Source organism: Leuresthes tenuis, unplaced genomic scaffold (assembly GCF_036924035.1).
Source record: "Leuresthes tenuis unplaced genomic scaffold, fLeuTen1.0.hap1 SCAF_10, whole genome shotgun sequence".
Lineage (NCBI taxonomy): Eukaryota > Metazoa > Chordata > Actinopteri > Atheriniformes > Atherinopsidae > Leuresthes > Leuresthes tenuis.
In genome coordinates, this window is record NW_027325364.1 from 27616738 (window position 1) to 27632168 (window position 15431).

A 15431-nucleotide genomic window follows, 5' to 3' on the forward strand; every position below is an offset into this window, starting at 1 on the left:
ATGTCCATCAATAATTGCTAGAAAACATGAAAGAAACTTTTCGAAAATCAAACCGCACATGATCATAAGTGGGATAGGAGGTGTTCAGCTGCAAGGTGTGAATGTCCACCCATAATTCCTGAAAAATGGGCAAAAAAAAGGTGTGAATGCCCAACCATACATCATCAAAAGCAGGAGTGGAAGTGTTCGGCTACAAGAAGGTGTGAACATCCAACCAAAATATGTAAAAAGCAGTTAAGAAAAGGTTCGAATATCCAACCAAACATAATCAAAAGCGGGAGCAGAGCTTTTCGACTGCAAGTAGGTGTGAATGTCAGATCATAATTTGCAAAAAGCTGATGAGAAAGGGTGAGAATGCCCGACTATACATCATCAAATGCGGGAGCGGAGTTGTTCGGCTGTGAGTAGGTGTAAATCTCCGACCATAATTGCTGAAAAATGTGTTAGAAAAAGTAAAAATGCCGGTCCATACATCATCAAAAGCGAGAGAGGTTGTGTTCGGCTGCAAGTAGGTGTGAATGTCCAGCCATAATTACTCACAAACGGGTAAGAAAAGGTAGTATTGCCAGACCATATATGATCAAAACAGGGAGCGGAGGTGGTTCAGCTGCAAGAAGGTTTGAATGTCTCCGACTAAAGTTCAAATATATTAAAGAAAGCGGGAGGAGAGGTCTTCGGATGAGAGTGGTTGAAAATTTCCGACCATAATGTATAAAATGCGGTGAAAAAAAGGTGTGATAGAACACTAAAAGGTGGAGCGGAAGTGTTCGGCTGCAAGAAGGTGTGAATGTCCGACTATATTTGGTGAAAAGCAGGTGAAGCAAGGTCTGAATGCCCAACCTTACATCATCAAAAGCGAGATCAGAGGTGTTTGGCTGCAAGAAGGCAATAGTTTGCCAAAAGCGGGTAAGGTGCGAATGTCCGACTAAATATCAACAAAATTTGGGGCAGAGGTCTTCGGATGCAAGTGGGTGTGAATATCCAACCATACAAGTATGGTGGAGAGGAAGCTGTGAATAGCCGACCATAGTTTGGAAAAAGCGGGTAAGAAAAGGTTTGAATGCCCGAACATACACCATCAAAAGAGGGAGCGGAGGTGTTCCGCTGTACGAAGGTGTGAATGTCCGACCATAGTTGGTAAAAAGCGGGTAAGAAAAGGTTAAAATACCCGACTGTACACAATCAATAGCGGGAGCGGATGTGTTCGGCTACAAGAAGGTGTGAAAGTCCGACCATGGTTTGTAAAAAGCGGGTAAGAAAAGGTGCGAATGTCCGACAATGTATGATCAAAAGAGAGAGCGGAGGTTTTCGGATACAAGAAGGTTTGAATGTCCCACCATAGTTTGTAAAAAGCGGGTAAGAAAAGGTTCGAATGCCCGACTATACACAATCAATAGCGGGAGCGGATGTGTTCGGCTACAAGAAGGTGTGAAAGTCCGATCATGGTTTGTAAAAAGCGGGTAAGAAAAGGTTCGAATGCCCGAACATACACCATCAAAAGAGGGAGCGGAGGTGTTCCGCTGTAAGACGGTGTGAATGTCCGATCATAGTTGGTAAAAAGCGGGTAAGAAAAGGTTAAAATACCCGACTGTACACAATCAAAAGAGGGAGCGGAGTTGTTCAGCTAAGAGAAGGTGTGAAAGTCCGACCATGGTTTGTAAAAAGCGGGTAAGAAAAGGTTCGTATGCCCGAATATACACTATCAAAACCGGAAGCGTAGGTGTTCGGCTGCAAGAAGGTGTGAACGTCCGACCAAAGTTTGTAAAAAAGCAGTTAAGAAAAGGTTCGAATATCTAACCAAACATAATCAAAGGCGGGAGCAGAGCTGTTCGACTGCAAGTAGGTGTGAATGTCAGAGAATAATTTGCAAAAAGCTGATGAAAAAGGGTGAGAAATCCCGACTATACACCATCAAATGCGGTAGCGGAGTTGTTCGGCTGTGAGTAGGTGTGATTCTCCAACCATAATTGCTGAAAAATGTGTTAGAAAAGGTAAGAATGCCGGTCCATACATCATCAAAAGCGGGAGAGGTGGTGTTCGGCTGCAAGTAGGTGTGAATGTCCATTAATAATTGCTTTAAAACATGAAAGAAAATTTTCGAATATCAAACCTTACATGATCATTAGCGGGAGAGGAGGTGTTCAGCTGCAAGAAGATGTGAATATCCACCCATAATTACTGAAAAATGGGAAGGAAAAGATGCGAATGTCCAACCATAAATTATCAAAAGCAGGAGTGGAGTTGTTCAGCTACAAGAAGGTATGAAAGTCCAACCATGGTTTGTAAAAAGCGGGTAAGAGAAGGTTCGAATACCCGAATATATACCATCAAAAGCGGAAGCGGGGGTGTTCGGCTGCAAGAAGGTGTGAACGTCCGACCAAAGTTTGTAAAAAGCAGTTAAGAAAAGGTTTGAATACCCAACCGAACATAATCAAAAGCGGGAGCAGAGCTGTTCGACTGCAAGTAGGTGTGAATGTCAGATCATAATTGCTGAAAATGTGATAGAAAAGACTAGAATGCCGGACAATACATCATCAAAAGCGGGAGAGATTGTTTTTCGGCTGCAAGTAGATGTGAATGTCCAGCCATAATTACTCACAAACGGGGGAAGAAAAGGTAGTATTTCCAGACCACACATGATCAAAACAGGGAGTGGAGGTGGTTCAGCTGCAAGGTGTGAATGTCTGACTAAAGTTTGTAAAAACCGTTTAAGACAAGGGGCGAATGCCCGACAATGTATGATCAAAAGAGGGAGCGGAGGTTTTCGGCTGCAAGGTCTGAATGTCCAACCGTAATTTGTAAAAATCGGGGAAGAAAAGGCTCGAAAGCCCAACTATACACCATCAAAAGCGGGAGCAGAGGTGTTCAGGTGCAAGAAGGTCTGAATGTCCGACCAATAATTACTGAAAAATGGGTAAGAAAAGGTGCGAATGCCAAATCATACATCATCAAAAGCAGGAGCGGATGTGTTCGGCTACAAGAAGGTTTGAATGTCCAACCATAGTAAGTAATAGGTGGGTAAGAAAAGGCTCGAATGCCCGACTATACACCATCAAAAGCGGAAGCGGAGGTGTTCGGCTGCAAGACGGTGTGAACGTCCGACCAAAGTTTGTAAAAAGCATTAAGAAAATGTTCGAATATCCAACCAAACATAATCAAAAGCGGGAGCAGAGCTGTTCGACTGCAAGTAGGTGTGAATATCAGATCATAATTTGCAAAAAGCTGATGAGAAAGGGTGAGAATGCCCGACTATACACTATCAAATGTGGGAGCGGAGGTGTTCGTCTGTGAGTAGGTGTGAATGTCCGACCATAATTGCTGAAAAATGTGTTAGAAAAGGTAAGAATGCCGGACCATATATCATCAAAAGCGGGAGAGGTTGTGTTCGGCTGCAAGAAGGTGTGAATGTCCAGCCATAATTACTCACAAATGGGTTAGAAAAGGTACTATTGCCAGACCATATATGATCAAAACAGGGAGCGGAGGTGGTTCAGCTGCAAGAAGGTTTGAATGTCCGACTAAAGTTTGTAAAAAGTGGGTAAGACAAGGTGTGAATGCCCGACAATGTATGATCAAAAGAGGAGCGGAGGTTTTCGGCTGCAAGAAGGTCTGAATGTCCACCCATAATTACTGAAAAATGGGTAAGAAAAGGTGCGAAAGCCCAACCGCACATGATCATAAGTGGATGAGAAGGTAGTAAGTAGTGCAAGTAGGTGTGAATCTAAGATCATAATTTGTAAAAAGCGGGTAAGAAAAGGTAAGAATGCCCAACCATAAATTATCAAAAGCGGCAGCAGAGTTTCGGCTGGTATTTATCAATGTCTAGATAGATTTCAACAAAAAACAACGTTGTACTTTGCAGTAAAAGAAAGTGCAAATCAAAAGTTTTAGGAATCCGAGAATAAGCTTATTTTCATGAGTTCTGCACGATTTCGGATTTTATGTATAAAATGAATTTCTTCACGCAAACTAAGTTAACACTGCTTTGTCCTTCATATGTACCCATTTCTACATATATTTCAAGCATAAACTTCCTCATACTACCCTGAATGAGAAAGAGCCACACTTGTGATTAAGCCATACCTCCCTTTTGAGGAGTTCTGCATGATTTGGGATTTTATCTATAAAATTAATTCCTTCACTCAAACTATGTTAAAACGGCTTTTACCTTCATATTTATCAATGTCTAGATAGATTTCAACAAAAAACAACGTTGTACTTTGCAGTAAAAGAAAGTGCAAATCAAAAGTTTTAGGAATCCGAGAATAAGCTTATTTTCATGAGTTCTGCACGATTTCGGATTTTATGTATAAAATGAATTCATTCACTCAAACCAAGTTAAAACTGCTTTTTCCTTCATATTTATCAATGTCTAGATCGACTTCAACAAAGAACAACATTGTATTTTGCAGTAGAAGAAAGAGCAAAACTGAAGGATCAGGAATCCGAGAATAAGCTTCTTTTCATACGTTCTGCATGATTTGGGATTTTATGTATAAAATGAATTCCTTCTCTCAAACTAAGTTAACACTGCTTTGTCCTTCATATGTACCCATTTCTACATATATTTCAAGCATAAACTTCCTCATACTACCCTGAATGAGAAAGAACCACACTTGTGATTAAGCCATACCTCCCTTTTGAGGAGTTCTGCATGATTTGGGATTTTTTCTATAAAATCAATTCCTTCACTCAAACTATGTTAAAACGGCTTTTACCTTCATATTTATCAATGTCTCGATAGATTTAAACAAAAAAACAACGTTGTACTTTGCAGTAAAAGAAAGAGCCAATCAAAAGTTTTAGGAATCCGAGAATAAGCTTATTTTCATGAGTTCTGCACGATTTCGGATTTTATGTATAAAATGAATTCATTCACTCAAACCAAGTTAAAACTGCTTTTTCCTTCATATTTATCAATGTCTAGATCGACTTCAACAAAGAACAACACTGTATTTTGCAGTAGAAGAAAGAGCAACACTGAAGGATCAGGAATCCGAGAATAAGCTTATTTTCTTATGGGCAAGTGGGAACTGCTTTGTCCTTCATATTTATCAATGTGTAGATGGATTTCAACTTCTTCTACTGCATCTTCTTCACACCTTCTTGTAGCCGAACACTTCCGCTCCCGCTATTGATTGTGTACAGTCGGGTATTTTAACCTTTTCTTACCCGCTTTTTACCAACTATGGTCGGACATTCACACCGTCTTACAGCGGAACACCTCCGCTCCCGCTTTTTATGGTGTATAGTCGGGCATTCGAACCTTTTCTTACCCGCTATTTACAAACTATGGTAGGACATTCAAACCTTCGTGTATCCGAAAACCTCCGCTCTCTCTTTTGATCATACATTTTCGGACATTCGCACCTTTTCTTACCCGCTTTTTACAAACCATGGTCGGACTGTCACACCTTCTTGTAGCCGAACAACTCCGCTCCCGCTATTGATTGTGTACAGTCGGGTATTTTAACCTTTTCTTACCCGCTTTTTACCAAGTATGGTCGGACATTCACACCTTCGTACAGCGGAACACCTCCGCTCCCTCTTTTGATGGTGTATGTTCGGGCATTCAAACCTTTTCTTACCCGCTTTTTCCAAACTATGGTCGGCTATTCACAGCTTCCTCTCCACCATACTTGTATGGTGGGATATTCCCACCCACTTGCATCCGAAAACCTCCGCCCCAAATTTTGTTGATATTTAGTCGGACATTCGCACCTTACCCGCTTTTGGCAAACTATGGCCTTCTTGCAGCCAAACAACTCTGATCTTGCTTTTGATGATGTAAGGTTGGGCATTCAGACCTTGCTTCACCTGCTTTTCACCAAATATAGTCGGACATTCACACCTTCTTGCAGCCGAACACTTCCGCTCCACCTTTTAGTGTTCTATCACACCTTTTTTTTCACCGCATTTTATACATTATGGTTGGAAATTTTCAACCAATTTCATCCGAAGACCTCTCCTCCCGCTTTTGTTAATATATTTGAACTTTAGTTTGACATTCAAACCTTCTTGCAGCTGAACCACCTCCGCTCCCTGTTTTGATCATATATGGTCTGGCAATACTACCTTTTCTTACCCGTTTGTGAGTAATTATGGCTGGACATTCACACCTACTTGCAGCCGAACACAACCTCTCTCGCTTTTGATGATGTATGGACCGGCATTTTTACCTTTTCTAACACATTTTTCAGCAATTATGGTCGGAGATTCACACCTACTCACAGCCGAACAACTCCGCTCCCGCATTTGATGATGTATAGTCGGGCATTCTGACCCTTTCTCATCAGCTTTTTGCAAATTATGATCTGACATTCACACCTACTTGCAGTCGAACAGCTCTGCTCCCGCTTTTGATTATGTTTGGTTGGATATTCGAAACTTTTCTTCACTGCTTTTTACAAACTTTGGTTGGACGTTCACACCTTCTTGCAGCCGAACACCTCCGCTTCCGCTTTTGATGGTATATATTCGGGCATTCGAACCTTTTCTTACCCGCTTTTTACAAACCATGGTCGGACTTTCACACCTTCTTGTAGCCGAACAACTCCGCTCCCGCTATTGATTGTGTACAGTCGGGTATTTTAACCTTTTCTTACCCGCTTTTTACCAACTATTGTTGGACATTCACACCGTCTTACAGCGGAACACCTCCGCTCCCTCTTTTGATGGTGTATGTTTGGGCATTTGAACCTTTTCTTACCCGCATTTTACGAACTATGGTCGGACATTCAAAACTTCTTTTAGCCGAACACATCCACTCCTGCTTTTGATGATGTATGGTTGAGCATTCGCACCTTTTCTTACCCATTTTTTACAAACTATGGTCGGACATTCACACCTTCTTGCAGCTGAACACCTCCTCTCCCGCTTATGATGATGTGTGGTTTGATATTCGAAAATTTTCTTTCATGTTTTCTAGCAATTATTGATGGACATTCAGACCTTCTTGCAGCTGAACACCTCCGCTCCCGCTTTTGATGATGTATAGTCGGGCTTTCGAGCCTTTTCTTCCCCAGTTTTTACAAAATTATTGTTGGACATTCAGACCTTCTTGCAGCCGAAAACCTCCGCTCCCTCTTTTGATCATACATTGTCGGGCATTCGCACCTTCTCTTACCCGCTTTTTACAAACCAGGGTCGGACTTTCACACCTTTTAGTAGCCGAACAACTCCGCTCCCGCTATTGATTGTGTACAGTCGGGTATTTTCACCTTTTCTTACCCGCTTTTTACCAACTATGGTCAGACATTCATACCTTCTTACAGTGGAACACCTCCGCTCCCTCTTTTGATGGTGTATGTTCGGGCATTCGAACCTTTTCTTACCCGCTTTTTACAAACTATGGATGGACATTAAAACCTTCTTGTAGCCGAACACATCCACTCCTGCTTTTGATGATGTATGGTTGGGCATTCGTACCTTTTCTTACCCATTTTGCAGTAATTATGGGTGGACATTCACACCTTTTTGCATTTTAACACCTCCTCTCCCGCTTATGATCATGTGCGGTTTGATATTCGAAAATTCTCTTCCATGTTTTCTAGCAATTATTGATGGACATTCAGACCTTCTTGCAGCTGAACACCTCCGCTCCAGCTGTTGATGGTGTATAGTCGGGCTTTCGAGCCTTTTCTTCCCCGATTTTTACAAATTATGGATGGACATTCAGACCTTCTTTCAGCTGAAAACCTCCGCTCCCTCTTTTGATCATACATTGTCGGGCATTCGCACCTTTTCTTACCTGCTTTTTCAATTCATGGTCGGACTTTGACACCTTTTAGTAGCGGAACAACTCTGCTCCCGCTATTGATTGTGTACAATAGGGTATTTTAACCTTTTCTTACCCGCTTTTTGCCAATTACTGTTGGACATTCCCACCTTCTTACAGCGGAACACCTCCGCTCCCTCCTTTGATGGTGTATGTTCGGGCATTCGAACCTTTTCTTACCCGCTTTTTACGAACTATGGTCAGACATTCAAACCTTCTTGTAGCCGAACACATCCACTCCTGCTTTTGATGATGGGTATTCAAACCTACTTGTTGCCCGCTTTTCATTAATTATGGGTGGACAAACACACCTTGTCGCAGCCAAACACCTCCGCTCCCTGTTAGGATCATGTATGGTTGGGCATTCGTACCTTTTCTTACCCATTTTGCAGTAATTATGGGTGGACATTCACACCTTCTTGCATTTGAACACCTCCTCTCCCGCTTATGATCATGTGCGGTTTGATATTCGAAAATTCTCTTCCATGTTTTCTAGCAATTATTGATGGACATTCAGACCTTCTTGCAGCTGAACACCTCCGCTCCAGCTGTTGATGGTGTATAGTCGGGCTTTCGAGCCTTTTCTTCCCAGATTTTTACAAATTATGGATGGACATTCAGACCTTCTTTCAGCTGAAAACCTCCGCTCCCTCTTTTGATCATACATTGTCGGGCATTCGCACCTTTTCTTACCTGCTTTTTCAATTCATGGTCGGACTTTCACACCTTTTAGTAGCGGAACAACTCTGCTCCCGCTATTGATTGTGTACAATAGGGTATTTTAACCTTTTCTTACCCGCTTTTTGCCAATTACTGTTGGACATTCCCACCTTCTTACAGCGGAACACCTCCGCTCCCTCCTTTGATGGTGTATGTTCGGGCATTCGAACCTTTTCTTACCCGCTTTTTACGAACTATGGTCAGACATTCAAACCTTCTTGTAGCCGAACACATCCACTCCTGCTTTTGATGATGGGTATTCAAACCTACTTGTTGCCCGCTTTTCATTAATTATGGGTGGACAAACACACCTTGTCGCAGCCAAACACCTCCGCTCCCTGTTAGGATCATGTATGGTTGGGCATTCGTACCTTTTCTTACCCATTTTGCAGTAATTATGGGTGGACATTCACACCTTCTTGCATTTGAACACCTCCTCTCCCGCTTATGATCATGTGCGGTTTGATATTCGAAAATTCTCTTCCATGTTTTCTAGCAATTATTGATGGACATTCAGACCTTCTTGCAGCTGAACACCTCCGCTCCAGCTGTTGATGGTGTATAGTCGGGCTTTCGAGCCTTTTCTTCCCAGATTTTTACAAAATATGGATGGACATTCAGACCTTGTTTCAGCCGAAAACCTCCGCTCCCTCTTTTGATCATACATTGTCGGGCATTCGCACCTTTTCTTACCCGCTTTTTACAAACCATGGTCGGACTTTCACACCTTTTAGTAGCGGAACAACTCTGCTCCCGCTATTGATTGTGTACAATCGGGTATTTTAATCTTTTCTTACCTGCTTTTTGCCAACTATGGTCGGACATTCACACCTTCTTACAGCGGAACACCTCCGCTCCCTCCTTTGATGGTGTATGTTCGGGCATTCGAACCTTTTCTTACCCGCTTTTTACAAACTATGGTCAGACATTCACACCTTCTTGCAGCCGAACACTTCCGCTCTACCTTTTAGTGTTCTATGGGGTATTCACACCTTTTTTTTCACCGCATTTTATAGATTATGGTTGTAAATTCTCACCCACTCTTATCCGAAGACCTCTCCTCCTGCTTTGGTTAATATATAGTCGGGCATTCGAACCTTTTCTTACCCGCTTTTTACAAATTATGGTCGAACATTCACACCTACTTGCAGCCGAACACCTCCGCTCCCGCTTTTGATGGTGTATAGTCGGGCTTTCGAGCCTTTTCTTCCCCGGTTTTTACAAATTATGGTTGGACATTCAGACCTTGCAGCCGAAAACCTCCGCTCCCTCTTTTGATCATACATTGTCAGGCATTCGCACCTACTTGCAGCCGAATACTTCCGCTCCACCTTTTAGTGATGTATGGTTGGCATTTGCACCTTTTCTTACCCTTTCTTACCCTACTGATTGCTTAAGATTAAGTTGTTTTTTCTCAAACTACAACATTTTTTTAATTGTTGAAACTTGATTTGAAGTGGATAAATAAGGAGGACAAACAGTTTTGAGTCAGGCTGATAGAAGGAATTAATTTTATAGCAAAATCTGTATTTCGTCATATGTCGAGAGATGCTTATTGCTGAAGAAGTACAAAGTACAACGTTGTTTATCGTTGAAACTTGATTAGACATGAATAAATATGAAGGACAAAGCAGTCTTAACTTGGTTAGAGTTAAGGTTTTATAGGAGAATCCGAATTCGTGCATAACTCGTAAAATAGAGCTTATTTTCGGATTCCTGAAGAATGAGTCTGGTTCTTTCTCATAATACAAAGTTTGTTGTTTATTGTTGAAACTTCATCAGAAGTGAAGAAATAAATGAATGCCTATCAACAAATGTGGGATCTAAACTCTAGTGCTTCCTCTAAAATAATTTCCTTTCTCAATTCAGAAATGTGTGTGTGTAAGTTACAACACCTGTGACACCAAAACGGCTTTCTTTTCTCTCTTTTCTCTACACTCTGCACTGTGAGAACACACACCAAATCAGAAAGGCTTTTTTCTCTCTTTTCTACATTATGGACTGTGGGGACACAAAACCGCTCTCTCTTTTTTTTTTTGATTGTGTGCCAGGGCGTTGTCTCACGTATTAGATTATGCTTACGATACGAATGGGTTTATCAGTCACATCAGAATCCATACATACTGATCCTCCCGTAATAAAATGGTCGGATCTTATCAAACACACTTTGTTTCTTGTGACAATCAAGTCAGCGAAACAGCGTATACACGTCAAGACACTGAATCAAGTTTGCCACAAGAACTCATAAGTTTGGCAGTATTGCTCTGCCGTCAGCAATCATACACCCATTTTATTTTCGTGAGACATGTGCAGGCACCTGTTCATCTACTGTTCTATCACTATGAATTAGTTTATCTATTATCAATAAGGATACTTCTACAACTACTATCAAAGTATATCCAGACTTCTTATGTTGTCAGTTGCTATATATGAATAAGTGGGTAGCTACTGACAAGCATTAAGCATGTCACACAGCCCAAACATATAACATTTCAGGACACACCACACAGTTAACAACCACCGTGAAGTGTCAAAGCCCAAACATGTAACATTCAACAGGACACTTACACAACACATTCAAATCAAACAGTCAGACAACATACAAGAACATATACCCCAGCCGGCATTGCTCCCTGCCTATTTTCCTACAGCTCACTATGTGTGCGCACACCTTTATTCACAAACTCTTCAACTTATACTCTTTTACCAGCAAGCGTTTCAACCAAGCAAAGCTCACCATGGGGAAGGTGGCTATGCCAACTAGCCTGATGCCCTGCTCCCGCAGTGACGGATAATCGTACTCTGGTTTCTCTTCATAACGTACAAGTCTTTCACCTTTTACTAAAGACTTCTGTGGAGAGCAGGACTAATGAGTTGTTTCTATTTTTGGCAGGCTTTACCTTTGCGGGTGAAGCCCTTTCTGTCTGTGCAAAAGAAATCTTGTTACTGTGCAGAGTGACTTCTCTGAGTAGAGTCGCCTTACTTGTTGCGACTGTGCCGATGTTCGAAGCTGGAGTGCAAAGTTGTTGCTTGAATGGTGCTTGCTGGAGCGTGCGGGAGTGCAAAGTTATACCATTTAAAAGGGCTGAAGAGTGCTCAGTGCAGCGGGTGGGCGGAGGTGCAAAGTGACACTCTGGCCACCTATGGCCATAAAAAGAACAGGGGTGTTAGCGGACAAGTGCGCATTGTGCCAGGAAGGGCCCTCGGACGTGAACCAGTGGACAGTTGTCGCTTCTCGGCCTTTTGGCTAAGATCAAGTGTAGTATCTGTTCTTATCAGTTTAATATCTGATATGTCCTCTATACGAGGACTACATATTAAATGGATTTTTAGCAATAGGAGTTGAAAAAGTAGCTTGCTCCGTTCACTCCAAGCATTGACCCCGTACTGCAGTGCCGCTGGGAACGGTGCGCTCTTCTCTACTCTTGTGAAAAAGCAAACAGCGGTGCAGGATGCAAGTTTCAGGGAGCCCAAGATGAAACTTTCTTTTAGTCTGCTGAGAAAAGAGAGTGAATGCGATGTAGACTTTAACCCGGCTATGGGAGCGAGCCGAGTGTCGGCTAACCGGGAGAATTGCTTGAAAGAAACGCCATACCAAATGAGCGGTCAGAACAAAGCCTCAATACGGTGTTCCCGTTGTGTTTTTGTTGCTGCCGCTGTTTGCTTTTTCACAAGAGCGCACCTGTTGAGGGGGGCTCTGGGGGGGCCTGGGTGATGGTGGGTCTCAGGCCCGGGCTGCTGCGACTGGTGTGACCGGGTGGTTTGTTTGTTTGTTTTTTGTTGTTGTTTGTTTGTTTTTTGTAGAGGTCCTCCGGAGTGGGGTTGGGTTGAGTGGGGTGGGGCGGGATGGGTACCTTCTGGGGGTACAGTAGCTCCCAGAATATGGTCGCTGCAGGCCCCGAGCCTGGTGGACATCAGGCCCTCCTGTCCTGTGTTGGCTCCCTGGTAGCGGGGATGCCTATTGCAGCCAGTCCCTGGCTGCCCCCAGTGTATATCCCCATTCTCCCTTCTGGCTCCTGTACACAGCACACACTCACACATGAAGGGTTTTGGGGGCGTGTGTGTTCGGTGGGGTGTAGTGGACTCTGCAGTAGTTGCACTCTGCAGTTCCCACCCCTGTTTTAATTACACCTTAGACATTACTACTTATCAAACACACTCACACACACACATTAGGTCTTGGGGGGTGGTTACACTGAGTGGCATCTGGTGGGCGGGGCTCTTTGGGTATGTAGGCTGCCCAGAGGGCCACGCTCCCAGTTCTACAAGTTTGGCTGCCCCTCAATTTTAATTGCTCACTATTAGAAAATATTGAAGAGCCAGAAGGGTGAGGGGAGGGGTCTTCTTCGCACACCCCTGCTTCCTGGTTGCTGCTCGGGGCGGGAGGGGCCAGGAGGATTAATTAATTGTTCTGCTGGTTTGGGGTCTGTGGTGGCTGGGGGGCTGCTGGCCCCCTGGTGTGCCCGCTGCACTACACCCCAGCGGAGTCGAGGGAGGGAGGACGTGTGGATGTATGGGACATGAAAGTGTGTGTGGTAATGATTGGGCCTGGATCTTGGACTTGCTGTCGCCTGGCCTGCCTGTGCTTCTCCCGATGGGGGGGGCGGCGTGGCCTCTCTCCACTGCTCGCGACTTCACCCACCTGTGGGCACGTCTTGACTCCCAGGGCACTTGGCTAGGGGTGCTGGGGCAGGCGCTGACCCACTGTGTGGCTGTCTGGGGCGCTTGGCCCTCCTGGGTATTGGGTGGGGCCTCTGTCGGGGGGTTTGGGGGCGCTCGGGCTCCTGGGGCCCGGATCCAGTGCACGGCCCATGTCTGGGCGGCTGGGGCCTGGCGACGTCGGTGGGCTGTTGCCCCTGGCTCCCGGAGGGCCTCTGCCCTATGCTTATGGGGGCTCTTTCCGGGGGCTTCCTCTGCAGTCTTCTGGGTGGATGCGTGGTTGCCCCTGCGGTGGGCTTCCTGGGTTCTGTGCTCTGTGGGGGCTGCTGGTGGCCTGGGTCTTGTGGCCCTCTCTGCCTGCTTCTGATTGCTTGGGGGGGCTGTGGATTGTGGCCCTGTACGCTTATACACTCATAACTAAGCACGGTTATCATGTAGGTCCTGTGCCATGGGTGTTGCATGTTCTCACACACACACAACCACATTCATTAGTCCAGTAGCATGGTCGCTAAGCAGTTGATGTATTATCATGTCGTCTCAGGTCATCTATATCCACAGCTGTGTTGTATGCGATGTATGTTCTGTTTTTCTCTTCTTTCCTCTTCTTCTTTCCTTGTCCCCCGGTCCGGTTCAGTTCTATTACATGTCATATATTGTAAACAGAAATAAATAAATGGGCATCAAGGGGAGCTTTACATTTATAAAACTTCCCTTGGCAAAGCAAATCTGTTTGGCATCAAAGGTATTCAGACTACAATTCTGCTGCCATAATGCTGAACACGATAAGGGGAAAAAAAAAAAAGTAAAGAAGACAGTTCTGCCGAAAGCCAGGGACTAGACCTGTTCTAAGTTCTGTACATTTTAAAAGGGAGCCAACACAGGACAGGAGGGCCTGATGTCCACCAGGCTCGGGGCCTGCAGCGACCATATTCTGGGAGCTACTGTACCCCCAGAAGGTACCCATCCCGCCCCACCCCACTCAACCCAACCCCACTCTGGAGGACCTCTACAAAAAACAAACAAACAACAACAAAAAACAAACAAACAAACCACCCGGTCACACCAGTCGCAGCAGCCCGGGCCTGAGACCCACCATCACCCAGGCCCCCCCAGGCCCCCCCTCAACAGGTGCGCTCTTGTGAAAAAGCAAACAGCGGCAGCAACAAAAACACAACGGGAACACCGTATTGAGGCTTTGTTCTGACCGCTCATTTGGTATGGCGTTTCTTTCAAGCAATTCTCCCGGTTAGCCCGCACTCGACTCGCTCCCAGAGCCGTGTTAAAGTCTACTTCGCATTCACTCTCTTTTCTCAGCAGACTAAAAGAAAGTTTCATCTTGGGCTCCCTGAAACTTGCATCCTGCACCGCTGTTTGCTTTTTCACAAGAGTAGAGAAGAGCGCACCGTTCCCAGCGGCACTGCAGTACGGGGTCAATGCTTGGAGTGAACGGAGCAAGCTACTTTTTCAACTCCTATTGCTAAAAATCCATTTAATATGTAGTCCTCGTATAGAGGACATATCAGATATTAAACTGATAAGAACAGATACTACACTTGATCTTAGCCAAAAGGCCGAGAAGCGACAACTGTCCACTGGTTCACGTCCGAGGGCCCTTCCTGGCACAATGCGCACTTGTCCGCTAACACCCCTGTTCTTTTTATGGCCATAGGTGGCCAGAGTGTCACTTTGCACCTCCGCCCACCTGCTGCACTGAGCACTCTTCAGCCCTTTTAAATGGTATAACTTTGCACTCCCGCACGCTCCAGCAAGCACCATTCAAGCAACAACTTTGCACTCCAGCTTCGAACATCGGCACAGTCGCAACTCATTAGTGCTGCTCTCCACAGAAGTCTTTAGTAAAAGGCGAAAGACTTGTACGTTATGAAGAGAAACCAGAGTACGATTATCCGTCACTGCGGGAGCAGGGCATCAGGCTAGTTGGCATAGCCACCTTCCCCATGGTGAGCTTTGCTTGGTTGAGACGCTTGCTCCCCCCCCCCCCCCCCCCCTTGCTCCTCTGCTGACCAAGTAGGAACAATCGGGCCCTATTCGATGGCTGCCTTGTCTTTTACTCTGTGCAAAAGACAAGGCAGCAACAAAAACACCACGGGAAAACCGTATTGAGGCTTTGTTCTGACCGCTCATTCGGTGTCGCGTTTCTTTCAAGCAATTCTCCCGGATAGCCCGCACTCGGCTCGCTCCCAGAGCCGTGTTAAAGTCTACTTCGCATTCACTCTCTTTTCTCAGCAGACTTTTGGGATTTTATCAATAAAAT

The 15431-nt window shown here is 44.6% G+C and overlaps 3 non-coding genes and 1 pseudogene across 3 annotated transcripts; 2 read left to right on the plus strand and 2 right to left on the minus strand.

Moving 5' to 3' along the window:
- The first annotated feature begins 11294 nt into the window (after nt 1–11294).
- On the plus strand, nt 11295–11408 carry LOC140317437 (U5 spliceosomal RNA). The gene has a single exon (XR_011917751.1). It is a non-coding gene; the product is annotated as a U5 spliceosomal RNA (small nuclear RNA).
- Nucleotides 11409–11724: 316 nt separating this feature from the next.
- Nucleotides 11725–11915, plus strand: LOC140317478 (U2 spliceosomal RNA). Its single transcript, XR_011917776.1, has one exon. It is a non-coding gene; the product is annotated as a U2 spliceosomal RNA (small nuclear RNA).
- Nucleotides 11916–14548: 2633 nt separating this feature from the next.
- LOC140317000 (U2 spliceosomal RNA) lies at nt 14549–14739 on the minus strand. Its single transcript, XR_011917355.1, has one exon. It is a non-coding gene; the product is annotated as a U2 spliceosomal RNA (small nuclear RNA).
- A 233-nt stretch (nt 14740–14972) lies between these two features.
- On the minus strand, nt 14973–15057 carry LOC140317442 (U5 spliceosomal RNA; annotated as a pseudogene).
- Nucleotides 15058–15431: the final 374 nt, after the last annotated feature.